A 7,090-nucleotide genomic window follows, 5' to 3' on the forward strand; every position below is an offset into this window, starting at 1 on the left:
GTAAATTCATACTTTATGCTTGTTCCTCAACACGGAAACCCATATTAATACTTTACATGGTGAACTTTTAGGATTTATTTCAAGTCCCACCAATGGGGGGGGGGTGAAGATCACTTCCTCCCTTGGTCAAAATGAATGCTGATGACTTTCCACATGGGGGAGCTCGGTGCATACTTCAAGTCTGCACAGCCGACAACTCCGATAAACTATCTTTAGCTTCCAGTTCCTCCTTCCAGCATTCACAGACTTCTCTCTGGAAAGATAACAGGGAGAGATCATGCAGATATTTTGCTGAAGCTCAGAGCATCCTGGAGCTGTGTGGTGATTGGTAATCATCCTGCTTCTTGGGGATGAAACAGAAGCAGTTCCATCTTCCGTTTCACCTTAAAATTTGGGAAGGGGGGTGTTATATGATCAGAGATGCTGCCCAGGATATTTGTGTTTCAGGCTTGCAAAGAGCTGGTGGTTTCTTTTTCTGAGATGCAAATGGCACTGGCAAATTACATTCAAAAGCACTCAGTGCATCAGAGCAATGCAATCCCAACAACACGAGTGCTAGGGATGTGAGCCATACTGTTAAACACCACCACAGTCTTCACAAGAGGTGCCAAATTCCAGGGCTTCCAGGCACTCTCCATGGTTGTGTTTCCATTGAGAAGATCAAGCCACAGCAGAGGCTAGTGTCTTTAAGAAAACATCTTCTTTGGCGATCACTCGTAGCCGAGTAAGATTGTCTTCCATAAACACGGTTTTAACAATGAGTCCATAAGTGACTGTGGAGACTAATTCTGGATCCACAAATCCTTCCACAGTGGGGACATTGGTTTTCGGGCAGGAGTTGATCACGGTGTGGATTTGCCAAGCATGCCTTCCTCTTAGCACATTTCTCCCTTGCGTCCTAAGTTCGAGTATCTTCAAAGCCCATGACACCTTTGGTAAAGGCTGTTCTCCAATTGGAGCGCTTGCACGCCAGTATTTCCCCATTGTTGGTGTTTATACTACATTTTAAAAAACTTGTCTAAGACAGTCTTTGAACCTCTCTTGTTGACCACCAGCATTACTGTCAGAGCTGCTTCCAGATCCGAGCTCACAGAGGATCACGCTAGCCAGCGTTCACTGTATAAAAGTCTTTATTGATTTACAGTTTCCATTTCCAAGCTGCAGCGCGCAACTCTACGTCTTATAAGCTAGACCGGCGAAGCTCCGTCTGAGTCCCCGCCTCCTGTACACCAACTTAATACCCTAGCCTTACTCCACCTTTTCCTCCTGACCGTTCTTCTCTGGGTCCCTCTGCCCCCCGTGGTCTCTTCCTTCCGGGACTCTTCTGACGCTGACCCCCCGGACCCTTCTGTCTCCTTGCGGCGGGCTTTAGGACCTGGCTCCCTTTCCGGGCTGCTTACTGTGCCGCCTTCCTGTGCATTTGAACTTGGCGCGCGCGCCCAACCTCCCACTTTCCGTTTGACCGTTTCTTCTCTCTCCGATGGAGGTGTGGCCACTCCTGACTCATGTCCTCCCCCCTGCGGCGAGCCGCCTGATCCCGATGCCTGGCGCCCTTCCTCCCCACTGCGCTCTGTTGGGGATGTTGGCCCCGATTTCCAACTGCTGCTCTCTGAACCCCCTTTTGTCCCTTCTTCCTGGGGTGTCTCCCTAAGCTCCCCCCTTGCTCTGGTCACTGGCGCTCCTTTCTGTGAATCTTCCGATTCACTGGAAAGACTCGGAGATCTCGGGTCGTCGTCATCGCTCATCTTTCCTTCGGACTCCTCCCCTTCACTCTCTGTTTCCTCCCTTGCCCTCGCCTCTGCTCCTGAACCCCTGACAATTACGCTTTCCATTTTTAAGTTTGGAATAGAGTAGTTGCATTGGGAGACGATAATCAGGCATTTGCACAACATGACCAGTCCAATAAAGTTGATGTTGAAGAATCATTGCTTCAACACTGGTGATCTTTGCTTCTTCCAGTCCACTGGTATTAGTTCACCTGTCTTCCTAAGTGATGTGTAAATTTTTTTTGGAGACACCATTGATGGAATCTTTCAAGAAGTGGGAGATGGTGTTTATAAGTGGTCTGTGTTTCACAAGCAAACAGTAAGGCTGATAGTACAATTGCTTTGTAAACACGCATTTTGGTTTCCCCACGAATGTCCCAGTCCTCAAGCACTCTGCACTTCAATCGGGAGAAAGCCGCACATGCAGAACTCAGGCGGTGCTGGATTTCAGCATCAATGTTGGCCCTTGTGGAATATGGTGTGTTGACACATATATACACTTGGAAATCTGCAGTGGAGGGGGTGCAGAACATTATACCCCATGAGTGTCGATTTCATAGCTTCAGCAAGCTTGGGTTCAAAGTTTCTTTGGATCCCAGTCTCATAGTGCAGCCTCCTCCAGCCAGCACCATATGCAGTTCTGCTTTGTTCTCCTCCTTCCCAGCACAACTTTTGCAAAACACAAACAAACCAAAGCATCCCATAAAATGACACTTTTCCCTGTCACACACCCCCCATCACCTTGGCAACCTCTATTTTGCACAGACCTGAGCACCTTCTTTAATGTGTAGCTTCCTGGACATTGTTTCATAATGGCCTGCATTTAACCAACCCAGCCAGGCTAGTTTTCATAAGCTAAACCCAGGAATTTCCTTTGGCACAGTTCAGGAGTACTTCTGCAGCCTGTACTTCCCCCCTCAATACCCCAAATATTAGCTAGATTCTGACATTCATTAATTTCTTCGGTTTAGGGGAGGTCTGAGCCTAGGACTTGCCGATCAGAAGGTCGGCGGTTTGAATCCCTGTGACGGGGTGAGCTCCTGTTGCTCGGTCCCTGCTCCTGCCAACCTAGCAGTTCGAAAGCACATCAAAGTGCAAGTAGATAAATAGGTACCACTCCAGCGGGAAGGTAAACGGCGTTTCCGTGCTCTGCTCTGGTTTCACCAGAAGTGGCTTAGTCATGCTGGCCACATGACCCGGAAGCTGTACGCCGGCTCCCTCGGCCAATAAAGCAAGATGAGCGCCGCAACCCCAGAGTCGGTGGTCCCTTTACCTTTACCTACCCCCCCCCAATGTTCATAACAATACATTTGAAGACACAAGCAAGTTTTGAATGGGAAAAGGTCTTTCTGTGCAGCCTGCCTCAAACATGCATAGCCTGTTTCTCCATCCCTCCAACATACACGAAGCCTCCCTGCATCTCAATGTCCCGCTGACATCTGCTGCAGCTCAGCATCTTATTCCCATCAGGAATGGGATTGTGAGTGCAAGTTCCAGAATCCCTGGTGGGATCACCCTCGTGCACTTTGTGGATAGAAAAATCCGATGCTGTCACTCATCTGTGCCCAACTCTGACTTGCAAAAGTGTGGCCTGTTGTGATCTTGGAAGTCCTGGACCACAAATGAAATAAAATTGTCACAGCAAATTTAAAAACAACCGTTGGGTCATTCTTGGAGTTGTAGCTCTGTCTGTTGGCACCATCTGCTGGGCCACTTTGGTCACAGCAACTCATTAAGTATTGCGGACTAGAGTTGAGACTAGTCTTCTTCAACGAGAAGATTTGGCTTGAATGTCGGAGGTTGCCAAGGGGGGAGGAAAACCTGTATTTCCTGAGATGCACATGAATCTCCCCCCAAAAATATTGACAGTTTGTAGGTGCCCTAATCTGAGCAGTGGTTGCCTCTAATATCCAAGGAAATTTGCAATTGCTGGCCTCCTTAGCTCATTCTCTTGCCTCAAGAGGGTGCTGTGTAGCAGCAGATTCAGATCCCTTCACAGCGCGAAAGAGAAAGAATCTGATAACCCTTTGCAGAGTCAGCTGCTGCAGCAGAATCCAACAGCAGGATACATAATACTTCCAGTGCCACCTACAAGACTGGAAATCATTAATCAACCAGAGTGACAAATACCAAGAAGTGCTTGCCAATGAAATGCTTTAGAAGGACATTGTGTCTGGGTTTAATCTGAGCCAGGATTGTTTTGGTTTTTTAAAAAAATGTATTTTGTATTCTCATTTTATACTCCCCCCCCCCCCCGTTCTGAACTGCCCTGGGATCTTTGAATGAAGGGTGGTATACAAATTAAATAAATAAATTCACCCACACCTCTGTCTCTGCCTCCTCTACCCTAGGTGTGCTACCCATTGGCACAGCAATCCTATCATATGGTTACCAGACGTCCCTGTTTCCCGGGGACCGTCCCCGGATTTACAAATCTGTTCCCAGACAAAATCCATCCCCGGAATGTCCCTGGATTTCATTTAATGTCCCCGGATTTATATTTTAAGTGTTGCAGATTTATTAGTAGGGAATGAATGTTGCGTGATGGGTTCAACGACACAAGACACATCATATGGGGACTTCCAGCAAGGCAAAATGGTGGGCACCACGGCAGCGAGCAGCTTCTGAAGCCAGCCAGAGCCAACTGGGCTACCAGGCTGGCTCTGGGCTGTTGACTGCCGCTGCCGAGGGAGAACCGGGGATGCCCAGTGCGTCAACTGGGGGAACTGCTGACCCCCCCTGCAACCCAAATTGAGAGCACCTGGCCACCCGGCTGACTGCCCAGCGGCGCTCCAGGGCCAGGAAATAACCTGGAGCCGATGCAGGGAGAAGGAGGAGAGGAGAAGAAGAAGGAAGAGAGAGAAAGAGAAAGAGGAAGGAGAAAAAAGAGGGGAGCCCTGATTTTGCCGGGCCGCTGCTGCCACTGTGAAGGAGAGGTAGGAGAGCACCAGGAGGGCAAGGAAACATGGCTGAGCCCAGGCCCGACCTGAGCCTACTCCACGGTAGCTAGCGCTCCAAGAGAGCAGGCTGGGGCCCAAAGGAAAGCTGCACGACAGAGGAGACCTCAGAAGAGAAGATATTACTTCTTAATTATTATTTTTAAATAACTTTTTAAAACTAATTTTCCTTTCTTTTCTTTTTTAAAAGTTTCCCTGGATTCTTTGAAAAAGAAATCCGGTAACCTTACCCTACCACAGCCATGGGGGAGGAGGACATAGGGCAGTGTGTGAAGGGGTGTGGCCACAGTGGGTCACAGCGGTGGCAGGGTTTCTCGCCGCCCCCTCAAGTGGCTCAGTCTCCCAGCTCAACCTTGGTGTGCTTCTTGTAAGCTTCAACCCAGCAAGAGCTGGCTGCAAATTATTGCAAGGACTCTATGGGACTCGCCCGTCCCCCCCTCATGACATCACCAACGGCTACCATTAGCTTTCAAGATTCTGCCCTCACAAAGCTACAGTTTCCAGAGTGGTTTGACAATCAATCAATCCCGTTCCCCCAGAAACTATAGCTCTGCGAGGGGAATAGGGGTCGCCTAACAACTCCCAGCACCCTCAACAAATGACAGCTTCCAAAATTCTTTGGGGGAAGCCATGAGTTTTTAAAGTGGTATGGCACTGCTGTAATTGTTTAGTTCAGAGATCCCATTTATGATTCAGTTCCCATTTATATTGGATAAGTGCAGTGCTATTTTTCTAGGAAAAGAGGTGCTGAAACTCACCATGAATGTCTCCCTTGTTCTCTTATACAGTGGTACCTCAGGCTAAGAACTTAATTCGTTCCGGAGGTCCGTTATTAACCTGAAACTGTTCTTAACCTGAAGCACCACTTTAGCTAATGGGGCCTCCCACTGCCACCAGAGCACAATTTCTGTTCTCATCCTGAAGCAAAGTTCTTAACCCGAGGTACTATTTCTGGGTTAGCGGAGTCTGTAACCTGAAGCGTCTGTAACCTGAAGCGTATGTAACCTGAAGTACCACTGTAATGGCAATGGTGACCACCTGAGAGGTGCCGGAACTTAGTTCCGGATGGGGGGGGAAAGCCCTGGAAAAGTGCATTTCCTCTAAGTTAATATTTCAGCTCTGCTGAAGTTTCTTTTCCGTGGAAATGGCGTGTTTGGGGGGTTCTTTTGGGGGACACCATGGCTGTCAAAGTGGGGTAGATTTGACCTATGATAATCCTCCAGTGAGGTCATACTTGCCTGGAAGATCTCACCCTAAGCTGACCTGCGATTGTATGTTTGGCTTTGTTGGGTTTCCTCTCCGCCGCTGAAAATCCATCTACCTGTGGCGCATTACCTGTATGTTTCATCACGTTTTCCAGGCAAGTGGCTCTCTTAGCTCCCTTTTCCCTTTTAGGGGAAGAAAAGAGCAGCAGGGCTTGAAGCCGTCGGCTCATTCTGCTTGAGTTCCTCAGCTCAATGGAGTCGCTGACAGCGATACCGCCAAACCTCTGAGGTCTAGGAGGAAGCTGAAACGCATACTGTGGACGTGACTCACTGCCAGCCAATCAGAGCCTTCCTTTCGGTCTCGTCGCCAGTGCCTTAAAAGGCTGCCGCCCGGTGTCAACATGCCAACATACGAATTCGTAGGAAAGGAAAAACTTTCATGCCATCAGAGCCCTTTGTGTGTGTGGTGGCAGCAATGGTAGGGAAGGAACAGAAGAAATGGATAAATAAAATAACATTTGGAATGAGTTTATACAAAAGCATAGCCAGGCAACAATGTCTCCATGTATAGCTTCAATACCTAAGGTTTAAAATGAAGACTAATACAAGAGAAAATAAAATTTAGAGTTTGTTGGACCCCTTTACAGTTGTATAAAAAGGGGCTTAGCTAAGATAGCTCAGTACTGGAGATATGGCAAGGACAAGGCCTCTCTGAAACACATGTTTGCACAGTGTTCTTTAGTTAACAAGTTTTGGGAGAAAGTGCTGGGCTGTGTAACTACGAGTGTGCAGAAAAAGTTAAATCTTTCAGCGGAGAATATGTTATTGAACTATATACCTGCAGTATGGAAATTATCAATGGGACAACGAAAGTTTTCCGTGCCCTAATGGTGGCCAAAAGATTGATATTGAGGAATTGGAGAAATAGAAATATGGTACCTTTCAATCAATCGACTGATGATATGACATCACTGGCAATTTATGAACTAACTGCTTGCAGGTGCAGACTCTGTACGGATAAATAAAATTACATTTGGAATGAGTTTATACAAATTGTAGTAGAGTATTAACATTTACATAAGCACTAGAACAATAACACTAAACCGATTTATACAATAATGTATTGTATATCACTTTTTTGTATATTTTTGCTTTCGTGCGT

The sequence above is a fragment of the Podarcis liolepis genome (genome assembly GCF_965112155.1).
Source record: "Podarcis liolepis genome assembly, chromosome: 7".
Taxonomy (NCBI): Eukaryota; Metazoa; Chordata; class Lepidosauria; order Squamata; family Lacertidae; genus Podarcis; species Podarcis liolepis.